The sequence below is a fragment of the Myotis nattereri genome, assembly GCF_964212035.1.
Source record: "Myotis nattereri genome assembly, chromosome: 1".
Taxonomy (NCBI): Eukaryota; Metazoa; Chordata; class Mammalia; order Chiroptera; family Vespertilionidae; genus Myotis; species Myotis nattereri.
Window position 1 is genome coordinate 77,181,701 of NC_138075.1, and position 19,458 is coordinate 77,201,158.

General features: G+C 41.2%; 1 pseudogene across 1 annotated transcript; it reads left to right on the forward strand.

Annotated features, from left to right (window-relative positions):
* Positions 1–13,808: 13,808 nt before the first annotated feature.
* Positions 13,809–14,533, forward strand: LOC308530158 (small nuclear ribonucleoprotein-associated protein N-like; annotated as a pseudogene). Its single transcript has one exon. The product of its transcript is annotated as a small nuclear ribonucleoprotein-associated protein N-like (transcript).
* Positions 14,534–19,458: the final 4,925 nt, after the last annotated feature.

Genomic DNA, 19,458 nt, shown 5'->3' on the forward strand with positions numbered 1-19,458 from the left:
GGAGTAAGAATGTTACTGGTCATTGTGAGCATGGAAGCTTAACAGTAAATATATCTGTAACTTGTTTTTATTTTTTAATTGTTAGGATTAATGTCCCAAAACCCACTAACCTGGAAAAGTATTGCATTATCACAAACATATGACTTTTTGTATATCTCCATGAAAGTAAGTGCAACAAGAATTAAGAGAAGAAAATAGAGGAAAAAATAAGGAACAAAAATAGCAGAAAAGAAAGAGGACAATATTTAAGTTAATCAGTAAAGTGTGGTTGGAGCAGGGTCATCTATGTGGATCAACAGGGTGCTCAAGAGGTGGACAGGAGAAGGGGAGAGGTGGAAATTAAGTCAGAGTGGACCTCATAAAGATATCTAATTTATCACAAAGCCAATTGGACTTATTTTTTAGGTCGATGGTGACTATATCTTTTGTTTTCTAGAACTCTCCTGATTTCAAGAAAATCATTTACTTCTGCAATACACAGTACATGCTGAGATAGTATCCTTTATCAGAATTTTCATATAACTGAATTCTATAATTCTTTGTCAAACTATGCAATTTGGGAAACGAGATTACTCTTTTTAGGACTCTTCAAGGTTCTTTGTAACCTACTGAGAATTTGATTATTTCAGAAACATTATACCCTCTTCCTCAAACACTAACCACAAACTTATCATACATAAGTGTTTTAAGGGAAAAAAGTTTTATATCTTCATAAATTGTATATATTGCCTCTTAACCTCATGCGCTGTTTGTACCCAGAATTTTGGAGAGATGACTGTGCCATCTCACTGGGCCAGTGTGGGTGGAGTTTGCTGTTCAGATGAATGACAGAGCTGAGAGGTGATTGGTCCTCAGTGAATCTGGTGAAACATACTGAGTGCAGGAACTAAATTTGCCTTGGTCCAGGACCCTGCACCCTCCAGATCAGGGGCAAAGGCACCACAGCAACTTGGCAAGACGTCATGGAAAGACACCTGGGGACTCTGCTGGGGCTTCTGTGGGCCCAGGTTTGCTGTGAGTTCGGGTGTCCCAGATGGGGAGCTGGGGAGTGTTCCACAGCTGACAGTGGGGGCTGGAGGAAGGGAGAGCTGACACAGAGCTCTTAGACAGTCGTCTTTGGGTGTTTCTTGGGATATTTTACAGGTCTAGAAACTGCATCATTCATCCCAGTGACATTATTTGTGTTTGTTTTTCTCTTTCCAAACAGGGGTGAGAGGGATGAATGTGCAGCAGAGTCCTTCAGTCCTGAGCCTCCAGGAGGGAACCAGCTCTACTCTGAGGTGCAATTTTTCTGCTACTATGTACCAAGTGCAGTGGTTCCGACAAAATCCTGGGGGTGGCCTCATCAATCTATTTTACATGACTTCAGGGACAAAGCACAGTGGGAGGTTAAGCTCCACAGTGGATTCTAAGGACCTGTACAGTACCCTGAGCATCACAGCCTCCCAACTGGAGGACTCAGCCATCTACCTCTGTGCAGCAAGGGCACAGTGCTGCCAGGTGATCTGCAGCCTGTACCCAAACTGCAGCTGGGCCTGCAGCCCCACCCCTTCCATGGGCAGGCATGTTGCCCCAACCTTAGGCTTTGCACATCTTTGGGTTTTCAAATGTATGTTCCAAAACTTGTTTCTGTCCTAAAATAATACTCTTCAGCTCTGTCATTCACCTTTTTCTTTTCTTTTCTTTTTTTTTTTGGCCTTATTTCTTCCCTGAAATCACTTTATAGGTAAAAAGCTCTAATATGGAATCACTAAAACAACTGATAAAGATATCAGTATCTAATTTCCTGTCAAAGCAGGTCGCCTTGCAAGCAGCACAGAAATGACATACAAATTAGTCTGCTGGAAAAGGTTTTGAAAAATACATGGTGGTGAACAAGCAAAAGAATATGAGTCAGTTCTTCAGTTAACTGCAGGTGGTTCTACTTTTAAGGCAAAGGAAGGAGCCCGTGTAATAGTTTTTAAAGTTTTTATTAGACTTATCCTCCCAGAAATACCAAGTATAAGAAAAATAATTTTATTGAATGATGTTCACTCAATCTAGATTATTACATATATTATCTATTTCAGTACTGAATAACACTGTAAATAAACACTCTCATTTCACACATGGATAAAGTGAGGGTTGTAGTGGATAAGTGACTGGTTTGAACTCAAATTATTAATAATTTTTTGAAGCTGGCACAACATGAGCAGTTATAATTTGTGCAACCTGTTATAGAACACTCTATTGCATCAATTATTTTGATCAATAAATATGTACAATGTGGGAGATTAAAAATGGTGGCAGAGTAGGAGGATGCTGCATGGCCATGCTTCCAGGAACAGCCTGGAATTACAACTGAAATACGAGAAGGCTTCCTGAATAATCAACAGAAAACTCGCAGGAGAGAACCCTGATACCCAAGGACCAAAGGTGGAGCCGGCATAGAGACTGGTAGGAGGGGCAGAGACATGACCCACAGAGGGCAACTGAAGTCCCAGAGAGTTGTCTCAGCTGGTGGGGGGCGGGGGGAGGTGCCACTGAGAACTCTGGGATCTAGTCCCAGAGCTGGGCTCCCCAGCAGAGAGCACCAAGCTGAGGAGGGTATCCACATAGCATCAAGCTGTGGAAAGCAGTGGGGTGCTGTCTGCCAGGGAGTGGCAGCTGAAAGTTCAGGCACCCTCTTAAAGGGCCAAGGCACAAACATTCCCTGTGGAGCCACCCACCTTGTGCTCTGGCAGAGGGAGGGTGAAGAGGACTGAAGCTGTGAGAACAGAGGCCAGCATTGGGGACTCGGGGGATAGAGCTTAGAAGGCAGATACCTCAAGTTTCCTCAGCTCAGTCATTCCCTCACCCAGCCATATAGACATCTGCCTTGCCTGGGGGGATAGACATCTGCCTTGCCTGGGGGGAAGACAGTTGACACACCCTTTTGGAAAACACCTTGCCCTGAGGCTGCTTAAGAAGATTAAAAGTAACAATTCGAAGGAGTAGCAGCTGCTTGTGTAGCCCACCCCCATTCAAGGAACTGCAGCCTCCTGATCACCACACCCTCTGTCTGAGAAACAGCAGCTGTGTGGTCACCTTTATTTGGGGTGAATACATTTGTGTTCAGTGCCTGCTACGTTGTGCCTTGTTGTGTGGTATTTTGTGCCTTTAAATCAACGCAGCAGATCCAAGCACAGCAGCCTCCTGATCACCACACCCTCTGTCTGAGGAACAGCAGCTGTACGTGAAGCCTCCCCCCACCAGCCAGAAGAGCCACCACAGCTGTGAACAGCACCCACCAGAGGAGCTGCTGCCAACTGAGGAGCAGCTGCTACCACAACCACCCAGGGAGCAACCACAGCCCGAGAAGCCACTGCCACCCAGGGAGCAGCCACTGAATGACTCAACATCTAGATATGTCGGTGAGATCAAACATGGGTAGACAAAGAAACCCCCAAAGGAAAGAATAGGAGTGCTCACCAGAAAAGCAGCTAAGCGATACAGAGACATGCAACATGACAGAAAAAGAATTCAGAATAAGGGTCCTAGAGTGCATAAACCGGATGGAGGAAAAAATCAACAACTTATGCAAGAATCAAGAAGAAACAGATGAAAAAATCAATAACTTATGTAAGACCCAAGAAGAAATGAAGAGCGATATAGCTGCAATAAAAAACACCATTGAAAGTATCAACAGTAGACTAGGAAAAGCAGAGGACCGAATCAGTGAATTAGAAGACAAGGAAGCAAAACACACCCAAACTGTACTTCAATTGGAGAAAAAAATTAAAAGACAGGAGGAGAGTCTAAGGAAGTTTTGGCACAACATGAAATGAAACAACATACGAATAATAGGGGTGCCAGAATAACAGAAAGAGGAACGGGGATTAGAAAACCTATTCGAAGAAATAATAGCAGAAAACTTCCCTGAGATAGGGAAGAAAAAAGTCACACAAGCCCAGAGAGTCCCAAACAAGGTGAACCCGAAAAGACCCACACCAAGACACATCATAATTACCATGGCAAATGTTCAGGACAAAGAGAGAATCTTACAGGCTGCAAGAGAGAGACGGAAAGTTACATACAAGGGATCTCCCATTAGATTATCAAATGATTTCTCAACAGAAACATATCAGGCCAGAAAAGAATGGACGGAAATTTACAAAGTGATGCAAAGCAAAGGACTGAATCCAAGAATACTCTATCCAGCCAGGCTATCATTCAAAATTGAAGGGGAAATAAGAAGCTTCACAGACAAAAAAAAGGCTAAGGGAGTTTATCACCACCAAGCCAGCAATGCAAGAAAGGCTAAAGGGACAGGTGTAAAAAGAAAAAAGAAAAGCTCAGAAAGAAAACAGCCACACAAAAAAAGAAATGGTTACAAACAAGTACCTTTCAATAACAACTTTAAATGTAAACGACTGAGAAACCAAGATGGCGGCATAGGTAAACAATGGAGATTGCTGCCTCGCACAACCACTTCAAAAATACAACTAAAAGACGGAACGGACATCACCCAGAACCACAGGAAGGCTGGCTGAGGGGAAATTCTACAACTAGAAGGAAAGAGAAAAGCATACGGAGACTCAGAGGAGGTGCGGTGCTGAAGTAAAATTCAAAGGTGCGGAGGTGTGTGCGGAGTGGGCTGGCAGCTGAGGGTGCGGTTGTCTGTTTCAATCGGGAGGGAGTCTCAGGGTCTGAGCTCTAGTTCCGGGCTAGTCTCTTGGGACCCAGACTCAAACGGGAGAAGCAGGACTGTCTGCCATTGGTCGGAACTCGAGGGCAGCTTTCACTCCAAGGTACTTGCAGCGGTTGCTGGGACACTGAGAGGCAGAGCCTCTGGGGATGGGACTGAAAGCAGCCATAACTGCTCATTCTGCCACCCGCCCGCCCGCCCTGTTGATCCCGTGGGACCCGCCCCACCCAAGCCTTGCACAGAGGCATTTGCTGGATAGCCTCAGGCAGAAGCTAGATTAGCACCACCCTAGAGATCCAGGACAGAAGTTCTCCCACTGCAGACACAGCTGATTCTCACAGCCAATTGGCCTGGAGTTCAAATCCCTCCCAGTGTTACCTACAACAATCAAGGCTTAGCTACAACAAGACTGTGCACAAAGACCACAAGGGGGTGCACCAAGAGTGTCCTCCTCAGGTAATTGGGACACTTAGCACAGAAAGCCACTCTATCCACACAGCAAAGCATAAAAAATGCCGAGACAAAGAAACAGGACACAAATGACAGAAATGGAGGATAGCAGACTGCTGGATATAAAATTCAAAACCACACTTTTGAGGTCTTTCAAGAGTCTTCTAGAGACTGCCTATAAACTTAATGAGATGTACAAGAAATCTAATGAGACCCTCGATGTTGTGATAAAGGACCAACTAGAAATTAAGCATACACTGACTGAAATAAAAAATATTATACAGACTCCCAACAGCAGACCAGAGAAGCGCAAGATTCAAGTCAAAGATTTGAAATACAAAGAAGCAAAAAACACCCAACCGGAAAAGCAAAATGAAAAAAGAATCCAAAAATATGAAGATAGTATAAGGAGCCTCTGGGACAGCTTCAGGCATACCAACATCAGAATTATAGGGGTGACAGAAGATGAGAGAGAGCAAGATATTGAAAACCAATTTGAAGAAATAATGACAGAAAACTTCCCCTACCTGGTGAAAGAAATAGACTTACAAGTCCAGGAAGTGGAAGAGGAAGTGCAGAGAAGCCCAAACAAAACGAATCCAAAGAGGACCACACCAAGACACATCATAATTAAAATGCCAAGAGCAAAAGACAAAGAGAGAATCTTAAAAGCAGCAAGAGAAAGAAACTCAGTTACCTACAAGGGAATACCCATACGACTGTCAGCTGATTTCTCAACAGAAACTTTGCAGGCCAGAAGGGAGTGGCAAGAAATATTCAGAGTATATTATAGTACATCTAGTGCCAAGAACCTACAACCAAGATTACTTTATCCAGCAAAGCTATCATTCAGAATTGAAGGTCAGATAAAGAGCTTCACAGATAAGGAAAAGCTAAAGGAGTTCATCACCACCAAACCAGGATTATATGAAATTCCGAAAGGTATCCTTTAAGAAGAGGAAGAAGAAGAAAAAGGTAAAGGTACAAATTATGAACAACAAATATTCATCTATCAACAAGTGAATCTAAGAATCAAGTGAATAAATAATCTGATGAACAGAATGAACTGGTGATTATAATAGAATCAGGGGCATAGAAAGGGAATGGACTGACTATTGTTGTGGGGGAAAGGGGTGTGGGGGATGGAGGAAGAGACTGGACAAAAATCGTGCACCTATGGATGAGGACAGTGGGTGGGGAGTGAGGGCGGAGGGTGGGGTGGGAACTGGGAGGAGGGGAGTTATGGGGGGGGAAAGACAAACAAATGTAATAATCTGAACAATAAAGATTTAATTTAAAAAAATAAATGTAAACGGACTAAATGCTCCAACCAAAAGACATCGAGTGGCTGAATAGATAAAAAACCATGACCCACACATTTGCTGTGTACAAGAGACCCACCTCAGAAGAAGGGACTCACACAGACTGAAAGTGAAGGGATGGAAAATATCTTTCAGGCAAATGGAAAGGAAAAGAAAGCTGGGGTACCAATACTTATATCGGACAAAATAGACCTCAAAGTGAAGGCCATAACAAGAGATAAGGAAGGCCATTTCATAATACTAACGGGATCAATACAACAAGATGATATAACCCTGATAAACATATATGCACCCAATGCAGGAGCACCCAAATACATAAAAAAAAACTCCTGGAAGATATCAAGGGAGAGATCGACAACAATACAATCATAGTAGGGGACTTTAATACACCACTGACATCACTGGCTAAATCCTCTAGACAAACAACCAGCAAAGAAACAGCAATCCTAAATGACTCACTAGATCAGATGGACTTAATTGACATCTTCAGAACACTTCACCCCAAAGCGACGAAATATAAGTTCTTCTCAAGTGCTCATGGGACAGATTCAAAAATAGACTACATATTGGGTCACAAACAAAGTCTCCCCAAATTCAAGAAGGTTGAAATCATACCAAGCATCCTCTCAGACCACAAGGCCATAATATTAGAAATAAACTACAATAAAAACAACCCAAAATACTCAAACACCTGGAAGCTGAATAGCATGTTATTAAATATTGATTGGGTTACCAACGAGATCAAAGAAGAAATTAAAAACATCCTGGAAGCTAATGAAAATGAAAACACAACAATCCAAAACCTATGGGAAACAATGAAAGCAGTCCTGAGAGGGAAGTTTATACTTCTACAGGCCTATCTCAACAAACAAGAAAAAATGGTAGTAAATCATCTAACTCTACAACTCAAAGAATTAGAAAGAGAGCAACAAGAAAACCCCAGAGTGAGCAGAAAGGAGATAATAAAGATTAGAGCAGAAAAAAATGACATAGAGACCAAAAAAACAATACAGAAAATCAATGAAACCAAGAGCTGGTTCTTTGAAAGGATAAACAAGATTGACAAACCTCTAGCCAGGCTCACCAAAAAGCAAAGAGAGAGGACCCAAATAAACAAAATCAGAAATGAAAGAGGCGAAATAACAACAGACCCCACAGAAATACAAATGATTGTTAAAAAATACTATGGACAACTCTACTCCAACAAACTAGACAACCTGGAGGAAATGGATATATTCCTAAAAAAATACAACATTCCAAAACTTGATCAGGAAGAATCTAAAAATCTCAATAGGCCAATAACTATGGAAGAAATTGAAGCAGTCATCAAAAAGCTTCCAGGAAACAAAAGCCCAGGACCAGACAGCTTCACAGGGGAGTTTTACCAAACATTCAAGGAAGAACTAAAACCTATCCTCCTCAGACTACTACAAAAAATTCAAGAAGAAGGAACACTTCCAAGCTCATTCTATGAAGCCAGTATCACCCTCATACCAAAACCAGGTAAAGACAACACAATGAAAGAGAATTACAGGCCAATATCCCTCATGAACATAGATGCCAAAGTCCTCAACAAAATCTTTTTTTAAAAAAATATATTTTATTGATTTTTTACAGAGAGGAAGGGAGAGAGATAGAGAGTTAGAAACATCGATGAGAGAGAAACATTCTTCAGCTGCCTCCTGCACATCTCCTACTGGGGATATGCCCACAACCCAGGTACATGCCCTTGACCAGAATCGAACCTGGGACCTTTCAGTCCGCAGGCCGACTCTCTATCCACTGAGCCAAACCGGTTTCGGCTCTCAACAAAATCTTAGCAAATAAGATCCAGCAGTACATCAGAAAGATCATATACCACGACAAAGTAGGATTTATCCCAGGGATGCAAGGATGGTACAATATCTGCAAATCAATAAACGTGATACATCACATAAACAAATTGAAAGAAAAAAAACACATGGTCATATCAATTGATGCAGAAAAAGCATTTGACAAAATCCAACACCCATTTTTGATAAAAACTCTCAGCAAGGTGGGAGTAGAAGGATAATACCTCAACATAATAAAAGCCATATATGACAGGCCCACAGCCAACATCATACTCAATGGACAAAAACTATCACCACTTTCCCTAAGAACAGGAACAAGACAGGGATGCCCACTCTCACCACTCCTGTTCAACATAGTACTGGAAGTATTAGCTATTGCAATTAGACAACAAGAAGAAATTGGAAAAGAGGAGGTAAAACTGTCCTTATTTGGAGACGACATGATATTATACATAAAAAACCCTAGAGACTCCATCAAAAAACTACTAGACTTAATACATGAATTTGCCAATGTAGCAGGATACAAAATTAACCCCAAGAAATCTATGGCATTTCTATACACCAATAGTGAACTTACAGAAAGAGAGACTAAAAAAAAATCCCATTTACCATCGCACCAAAAAAATTAAGCTACCTAGGAATAAACTTAACTAAAGAGGTAAAAGACCTCTACTCAGAAAACTACAGGACTTTGAAAAAAGAGATAGAGGAAGACATAAACAGATGGAAGAACATACCGTGTTCCTGGATTGGTAGAATCAACATCATTAAAATGTCCATACTACCCAAAGCAATCTATAAATTCAATGCACTTCCCATTAAAATACCAATGGCATACTTCACTGATCTAGAACGAACTTTCCAAAAATTCATCTGGAATGAAAAAAGACCCCGAATAGCTGCAGTGATCCTGAGAAAGAACAAAATAGGTACGGTCTCAATACCAGATATCAAGCTATATTACAAGCTACTGTTCTCAAAACTGCCTGGTACTGGCACAAGAATAGACATATAGATCAATGGAATAGAATAGAGAGCCCAGAAATCAACCCGAACCAATATGCTCAATTAATATTTGACAAAGGAGGCAAGAACATACAATGGAGCCAAGATAGTCTCTTCAATAAATTGTGTTGGGAAAATTGGACAGATACATGCAAGAAAACGAAACTAGACCATCAACTTACACCATACACAAAAATAAACTCAAAATGCATAAAGGACTTAAATGTTCAATGGGAAACCATAAAAATTCTAGAAGAATCCAAAGACAACAAAATCTCAGACATATGCCAAAGTAATTTCTTCACTGATACAGCTCCTAGGGCACTTGAAACTAAAGAGAAAATGAACAAATGGGACTACATCAAAATAAAAAGCTTCTGCACAGCAAAAGAAACCATCAACAAAACAACAAGAAAGCCCACTGCATGGGAGAACATATTTGCCAATGTCATATCTGATAAGGGCCTAATCTCCAAAATTTATAGGGAGTTCATACAACTTAACAAAAGGAAGATAAACAATCCAATCAAAAAATGGGCAGAGGATCTAAATAGACACCTTTCAAAAGAGGACATTCAGAAAGCCAAGAGACATATGAAAACATGCTCAAAGTCACTAATCATCTGAGAGATGCAAATCAAAACAACAATGAGGCACCATCTCACACCTGTCAGAATGGCTATCATCAACAAATCAACAAATGACAAGTGCTGGAGAGGATGTGGAGAAAAAGGAACACTCATGCACTGCTGGTGGGAATGCAGACTGGTGCAGCCTCTATGGAAGACAGTATGAAGTTTCCTCAAAAAACTAAAAATGGAACTCCCATTTGACCCTGTGATCCCACTCCTAGGAATATATCCCAAGAAAACAGAAACACCAATCAGAAAGGATATATGCACCCATATGTTCATAGCAGCACAATTCACCATAGCTAAGATCTGGAAACAGCCTAAGTGCCCATCAGCAGATGAATGGATTAGAAAACTGGTACATCTACATGATGGAATACTATGCTGCTGTATAAAAGAAGGAGCTCTTACCATTTGCAACGGCATAGATGGAACTGGAGAGCATTATGCTAAGTGAAATAAGCCAGTCAATGAAGGAAACATACCACATGATCTCACTCATTCATGGATAATAAAGACCATTATAAACTTATGAACAATAATAGATACAGAGGCAGAGCTGCCTCAAACAGATTGTCAAACTGCAGCAGAAAGGCCGGGGAGGGCTGGGGAGCAGGAGGGAGCAGGGTAAGAGATCAACCGAAGGACTTGTATGCATGCATATAAGCATAACCAATGGACATAAGAGACTGGGTGGTAGGGGAGGCCAGGGGATTGTTAAGGGTGGGCGGGGGGGGGGGGCGGACACATATGTAATACCCTTTGTAATACTTTAAGCAATAAAACAATAAAAAATAAATAAATAAATTTGTACAATGTGTTTATGTATATTACTAACAAAAGTATGCATATAGGCCATTTCTTTTAATCTTCATCTGAGGACATGTTTTTATTGATCTCAGAAAGAGAGGAATGGAGAGAGAAACATCAATGTGAGAGAGAAACATAATCAGTTGCCTCCCATATGTACTCTGACCTGGGATCTAACCTCCATCCTTTTTGTGTATGGGATGACGCTCCAACCAATAGAACCACCTGGCTAGTGTTTTTAATTACACTTCTTAAGGTGACATTAGTTATTCACATTATATAAATTTCAGGTGTACAATTTTATAATATACTAGAGTCCTGGTGCACAAAATTTGTGCAAGGGGTCAGGAGAAGTCCCGCAGTCCGGCCTGCACCCTTTCACAATCAAGGACCCTTCTGGGGATGTCCAACTACCGGTTTAGACCCAATCCCTGCAGTTGGACATCCCTCTGGCAATCTAGGACTGCTTGCCCCTAACCGTTCGCCTGCCTGCCTGATTGCCCCTAACCACCTCTGCCTGCCTGACTTCCTGCTAGCTCCCAACTGCATTCCTGCCTGCCTGCTCACTCCTACTTGCTCATCTGCCTGCCTGATCTCCCCTAACTGCAGGCCTGACTGTCTGATCATCTCTAACCACTCTGCATGCCTGCTCGATCACCCCTAACTTCTTGCCTGCCTGCCTGATCATCCCTAACCACACTGCCTGCTTGCCTGATTGCCCCTACCTGCCTCTGCCTTGTCCCTGCTACCACGGCTTTGTCCTGAAGGTCATCCGGAAGGACGTCTGGAATGATGTCCCGCAGGTCATTCGGCTGTCTGGTCTAATTAGCATATTGCACTTTTATTATTATAGATTATTTATTTATTTATTTATTTATTATTTATTTATTTTCAGCATATCAGCCATGGTGTTAGGGTACCTTTAATAAATATCTGCTTCCAGAAAGCCTAAGCAATAAAATTGGGGGGAAAAACTGCCCTCAAAAATGTTTCTGCCATTTTTTAGCAATTCAGGTTGTATTGCTTGCCTGTGGAAGACTCACTTTTAATCGTATTCACATCATTGGTCCCCGGTAGGTTTGTATCATCTGTATATCGCATTGTGTTCTAACCTTCCAAAGCCTAATCTTCCCTCATTATCATATATTTGACTTCTTTACCCTCTTCATCCTCCCCAAACCCCCTTTCCCTCTGGTCACCACCATACTGTTGTCTATTATATTGTGGTTTGCTTTATTTGTTGTTTTCTGTTTTATGTCCTACAAATGAGTGAAGTCATATGGTTGTCCATTTTCGTCTGACTCAACTCATTTAGAATGATACTCTCACCATCCATCTACCAAGTATGTTGTCCCATATGGCAGTATTTCATCATTTCTATGGTTCAAAAGCATTCCACTGGACATGATTACCACAAATTCTTTATCCAATCACCCATCAAAGGAACTTAGGTTGTTTTCATGTCTTGGCTATTGTGAGTAATGCTGAAGTGAACGTAGGGTACATGCCTGTTTATGAATAAATATTTTAAGAAATTTCGGGTAGTTACCCAGAAGAGGGATTGCTAGGTCTTATGCGAGCTCTGTTCTAAATACTTTGAGGAGTCTCCATAATGATTTCTATAGAGGCTGCATCAGTTTATATCCCCAGCAGCAGTATACAAGGTTTCCATTTAGGGCATTTCTAAGCAGCTCCTTGTATAGAAGATCTTATGGAAATTTTCATTTGTTTTATTAAAATACATCACCTCTTCTTGCATTTTGAATAAATTTTTACTCATGATTTTGTAACAGCACTCACAGTTTGGGAAAGGGAGCAGAAAACTTCCAGGATTAACCTAAAATATCCCTTATCTGTAACAGCCAGTGATAAAGACTTTTGGCCACCAAAACTGAAATTTAAACTTGCATGTAGAATAATTCAATGCAAATTGAAATTCAAACTGTACCATCTGGCATAGATAGGAATGACTGGGACCCTGAAAATTAACATGAAGATATAAGGGCAGACTTCAGTGAAGCTGGAAACTGTGACCCATGTGGTAGCAGAAAGAACCCAGCCTTTGGTTTAAGGCTCCTTGATCACTGTCTTGAAATTCTTAATTTTATTTTGTACTGGTGCTTTTATTGATTTGATTTTATTTTTTTATTTTTTATTTTTTTTACAGAGAGGAAGAGAGAGTGATAGAGAGTTAGAAACATCGATGAGAGAGAAACAACGATCAGCTGCCTCCTGCACACCCCCTAACTGGGGATGTGGCCACAACCAAGGTACATGCCCTTTACCGGAATCAAACTTGGGACCCTTCAGTCCGATGCTCTATCTACAGAGCCAAACCGGAAAGGGGTTGTACAAATGCTTTTAAAGTTCCATCGACTTATGGGATGGAACATGTGTGTGAGCAAAGGAGATACATGGGGCAGCAGGACACAAGTCACAGCAGGGAGTGTCTGAGCTAAGCAGTTGTCAGGGCCACCTGTTGGGCCTCTGCATGCTCTCACCATCTGGGGCTTTGACATGCAGCAAAGGGGAGCAGTAAACTTTGTTGGTCAATGACTACAAAATGAAAGAGTATACATGGAGGGAAGGTGGGGAGGGTGAATAGGAGTTAATCAATCAAAGACCTTGTATGTACATATGCATAAACCATGGACACAAACAGTAAGGTGCTGAAGGCCTGGGGCAGGCGGCAGTGGCTGGAGGGAGGAGGATTTGTGTAAATCCACAGAAGGTACAACACAAAGAGTAAACCCCATGATGGTACACTATGAACTTCGGTGATCATAATGCGTCAATGTAGGCTTATCAATTGTTAGAAATATACCACTCTTGTGGGGAAGTTCATAATGGGGGATGCTATATGTATGTGGGGGGAGGAGGTACATTGGAAAAATCTGTACCTTTTTCTTAATTTTTCTCTCACCCTAATGACTGGGGGAAGAAAAAAGTCTCCACCCACTGTTGGAAGATTCTGCCCCAGCTTGCAGTGCCTATAGCAGAACCTGCATCATACCCTTATCTGTGGCCTTCCCTTAGGTCTTAAGGATCCCGACACTTTACTGTGGACGTCGGACTTGGTGGAACCGCAATCATGACAGTGGGGAAGAGCAGCAAGATGCTGTAGCACATCGACTACCGCATGCACTGCAACCTGCAGGACGGACGCATCTTCATCAGCACCTTTAAGGCCTTTGACAAGCACATGAACTTGATCCTCTGTGATTGTGACGAGTTCAGGAGGATCCAGCCAAAGAATGCGAAGCAGCGCGCGAGAGAAGAGAAGCGGGTTTTGGGTCTGGTGTTGCTGCGCGGGAGAACCTGATGTCCATGACTGTGGAGGAACCTGCCCCCAAAGATACTGGGATCGCTCGTGTACCCCTTGCAGGAGCTGCAGGAGGCCCTGGAGTAGGCAGGGGGGCTGGCAGAGGAGTACCAGGTGGTGTTCCTATTCCGCAGGCTCCTGCGGGATTACCAGGCCCTGTCCGAGGGGTTGGGGGAACCTCCCACAGGTAACGACTCCACAGGGACGAAGCCCTGTTGCAGCTGCCCTGTTGAGGCCACTGCCAGCATTGCTGGAGCCCCAACTCAGTAGCACCAGGTTGGGCATCTCCCTCCTGCAGGCATTATGACTCCTCCACCTGGTATGAGACCACCCATGGGCCCACCAATTGGGCTTCTCCCAACTCAAGGGAAACCGATAGGCATGCCTCCTCCATGAATGAGGCCCCCTCCTCTACTTCCCTCCTTTGCCTCCTCCCCCCCCCCCCAGGGATCAGAGGTCCATCTCCCCCAGGAATGCATCCACCAAGACCCTAGGATACTGTTGTCCTTAGCCTCTCTTTTCCTGCAATGCATCTCGTGAAACTGTGTAGAGTGTTGGTGAACTTCCGTCTTCTTTTTGCTGCATTAATATTTGCTAATAAATGCATAGAGCAACAACAACAACAAACACCCCAAAACACATTAAACTCATACTTACATGAAACTGACTTGCATGAAGAGTTAAAACTTTTCAGAAAACTGGATCCACTAAAAACATTACCTAATGGCACCTTTTCCATTCTTTATTTTATTTTTAATTGAATTTATTTGGGTTACATTCGTCAATAAAACTATATAGGTTTCAACTGCACAGTTCTACAATGCATCATCTGCACATTGCATTATGCACTTACCATCCAAAGACTAGTCTCCTTCCATCACCGTGTATTTCACCATTTACTATATTCCACCTGCTCCCAACCCTCATCCCTCTGGTAATTACCGTACTGTTGTCTGTGTCCCTGAGTTCTTTTTCTTAATCCTTTCACCTGTTTCATCCAGTCCCCCTCCCCTCTGATAGCTGTTTGTCTGTTTTCTGTATCTATGAGTCTGCTTCTATTTTGTTTATTTTGTTCACTAGATTCCACATATAAGTGAAATCATGTGGGATTTGTCTTTCTTTGACTATCTTATTTCCCTTAGCATAATACTCTCTAGGTCCATCTATTCTGTTGCAAAGGTAAGATTTCCTTCTTTATGGCTGAGTAATATTCCATTATATATACATATGTACCACAGCTTTTGTATCCACTCATTTACTGATGAGCACTTAGGCTACTTCCAAATATTAGCTATTGTAAATAGCACTGTAATGAACATAGGGTGCATATATTCTTTCACGTCAGTGTTTTGGGTTTCTTTGGTTATATTCCAAGGAGTGGAATCACTGGGTCATAATGTAGTTCCATTTTTAAATTTTTGAGGCAGCTCCATACTGTTTTCCAAAGTGGCTGCACCAGTCTGCATTCCCAGCAACAGTGCATGATGGCTCTCTTTTCTCTACATCATTGCCAACACTTGTCAGCTGTAGGTTTATTGATGATAGCCATTTTGACAGATGTGAGACCATAAAAATTCTAGAAGAAAACACAAGCAGTAAAATCACAGACATTTCTTGCAGTCATATTTTCTAACTGATATAGTTCCTTGGGCAAGGGAAACAAAAGAAAAATAAATAAAGGAGACTACATCAAGCTAAAAAGTTTTTCCACAGCAAAGAAAACCATCAGCAAAATGAAAAGACAACACATTTAATGAGAGAACATGTTCACCATGATACATATGATAAGGCCTGGTTGGGAATTTTGAACAGACAAATTAACTTTGCAAGGAAAAATGGCAGATGGAATAATGCAATTGGGTTGTTTTAGAGAGTGTTTATTGCTTTGCATATTAATAAGCTCATTCTCCTCCTCTAGATTGTCCTAGTTGTGGAGGTTTAAAAAAATTTCTTTTCCCTACAGGTTCTATGTGATATGTTATAGATATACATAGAAGAAATAAGTTTCCAGAAGAACATCCTGTTTACCTCTGATTAGCCATGAAGACACTTTTATCTCACTGTATGTGAAGATTTTTACACTTGGTGTTAAAGTCCCAGCTTACTATGGACATCTAGATCCATCACTGATCTTATAGGAGAAATGAAAACACAAATAGAAACTTACCCTGAGGATCTTGTCTGTCACTGAACAGGCACCAGGGTTGGTTACGGGAAACCCCAGACTCACTAGGTTAAATGTGAATGTGAAAATCGTCTTAGGGTTCCATGATGCAGTACAATTTCTCAACACTCACACACCCTCTGCATTACACGCAACCAGTCTTCAATAAATATTTCTCTGTTAAATAGCATGAAAGGAATTTCAGAGTTTTAAGAGCCCTTAAATATCTGCTAGTCCAACCTGATTTTATAACAAAAACTAAATCTAAGATGCCAATAGAAAACAATTAGATAGTAAATGAGCTGGGAATAGAAAGAAATTGGACTTTCTCGTTTTCTCTTCAGCAATATTTTCCTTGCTTCCTTCTTAAAGTATTATATTTCTGAGCAAAAAGGAACTGTCTAATGTAAGCCCAGCTACTAAGATCTCTGCTGTCTGGTTCTGGAAAGGCCATGATCATTTGGCCATTGGAATAGAGAATTCCAATTAATGTAAACTAGTAACCCGGTGTACAAAATTCGTGCACATTAAAAGGGAATTAATTAGCAAAAATATTTTAATATTGCTATTTGCCCTTTCTCTATAATAGAAGTGTGAGAGATGAAAGGAAATTAGTAAAATATATATGAAAATAATATATAAATTTATTAATAAATAAACAGTAACAACAGGATATAACAGCAGAAGCACGATATAAAAACAACAGTGATGCAAACAATGACTGATAAAGTGATTAAACTTATTCTAATATCTCCCTGTATACCACATTAAGAGTGAAAACACTTTCAGAGTGTTTGACTAATTTCCCTTGTGATGAAGTATTTAGAACTTTAACTTTAATGTCACATGCTCTTCAAACTCGAGAGAAAGCAACATATAACTGACCACGTGCAAAAACGGGTTCAGGTAGGAATATCCCTACACTGTCTAGAGTTTGTTCTTGTGATGTATTAATAGTCATCGCAAATGCTGGCATCACGGGAAACTGTCATTGAATCAATTTAAATGGAAGGGCAGTGTTAGATGGGGACAAATTAATTCTTGGAATCAGAACAACCTCTCCCTCTGCAGATCCTGTTAATACTGCAGCTTCAATAATGTTAGGTCATAATCTTTTGATAATAAATCTGGTACCATTACAAAGACCCCATTTACTATTAAGATTTCTCAATAGCATGATGATTGCACCCACTTTCAATTTTAATTTATGATATGGCATTCCAGAAGGAGTAATCCTATTAAGAAATTCGATGGGAAAATTTTCCTTTTCAGTATCATCTGTTGAATCAATGAAATCATCACTCAAATATGTGTGAAAATCTCCATCTAGAATATCCAAAATTTCTTCATTTAATTTTTGAACATGCTCATTTTTTTGGACAAAGAATTGCATGTTTAGATATATTTTTAATATTATCTATAGATTAGTATTTCACTGGTAGCTTCAATAATAGATCAATTACAAATAAGTTCATAGGGGATTTCAATAATATCCATTCCTAAATAAAAACTGCTATCAAGTTTGCTGTCTCTAAGTTTTACTAACCATCCACTATAAGCAGAATTTTCTGATCTCATATTTTTTGTAAGAGATAACTTTCTGAAACATCCCCAAACATTACAGGACTTTAAACTCGTTTGTACTATGGCCAATCACATAGCATGCGGTACAATACTGAGACATTGTCGAAAATCCCCTCCAAGAAGGAGAACTTTCCCACCAAATACAACATCCAAGTTCATGATTTCTTTTAGTAATCTGTCTATGGCATTTATAGCATGACTGGATGCCATGGTGCATTCATCAATAATGCGAAGTTGGGACTTTTTAATAGTTTTAGCAACTTCACTGTTTATATTGAGTCTAGAAATTGAAGTTTCATTTAATGGATTCAGTAATTTATATTGGAAATGAAAGGTGCTTCCACCAAGCAATAAATTTGCAGCAATTCCTGTAGACGCTGTGAGTAAAAGAGTACCACCACGACCTCTAATATAATGTATTAAAACTTTATACAGATATGCAGGTGAATAGGATTCCTAGCTGGCAGGCCCCTGACAGCAAGCTGGCCACCTTTTGATTCTGTGAGGAATGGGGCTTCCTCCTCCCTCCCATCAGGGTCCAGGGTGCAGGTGAATGGTGTTCCTGGCTGGCAGGCCACTAACAGCAAGCTATCCAACAGCGGATTCTGTGAGGAATGGGGCTCCTTCCTTTCTACTGTCAAGGTCTGGTTTGAAGGCTGGCCACGCCCCCTGTTGGGCCAGACCCAGAGTTCTACCAGGCGGTGGCCTCCTCCTCAGCAACCCAGCACTGACTGCTGCTGGGCTCTCCTGGCACTCTGGAGGTGGGTTCTTCCCTCAGACCTCACGGGAAACAGCTCAGGGAGGGTGCAGTCCTTGGCAAAGCGACCCAAGACTCAGTGGGTCCATACTCTGAGGGCCAGTTCCTGCCTCAAACCTCGCCCTTACTGGAAATAGCTCCAGAAAAAAGCTCGGGGAGGGCACAGCCATTGCCAAGACAACCCTGCAGGACTGACTTCCTTCTGGTTGGTCGAGCCTCGGTCGTGATGTTACACCCAGGGTTTTTATATAAATAGGTAGATGTTTGACACATTGGTCAGGAAAGGAGACAAAAGTTGAGCCACTGTTGCTGTATCAGTAACCAGACCATCACTCACTGGCTTCTGTAAGAGGAAGCCAAAGGTGACGGTGCCATCCTCAACACACACAGATGTATTTATAAGAACTTTTCTGGAAGTAGCTAATATATTTGTTATCCCAAGTGGACATTCTTTGAAGGCAGAATATGAGTATAATGAACACAACTCACATATTGTCAGCAAAAATGATAATTGGAATTTGAAAACTCAGGTAGGCGGCAGTTCATGAAAGTGCCAGGTAAAGGTTTTTTGGGGCCAACATTTTGGTGTTGGGTAAAACAATATTCTATGGATTAATCATGGAGCTGATAATTTTGTCCAAGGCCTGGATATATCTGTGCTGTAATTAAGACATGAAACACTGGTTTTCATATGAATGGTCACGTTCACACCATCAGCATCGGATCTGTATGCCATAACTATCAAAAGGACAAATATTGACTTTACGTCTCCAAAAAGAAGGAAATGTGCCCAGAGAAAGATTTGAGAAATTTTATCTTATGGAGAATAAAAGACCCTCAAAATCCAGAAGTGTTACATACTTAAAAACACACATTTTACAGATACACGTATATTTATATATTCAGTTGATATT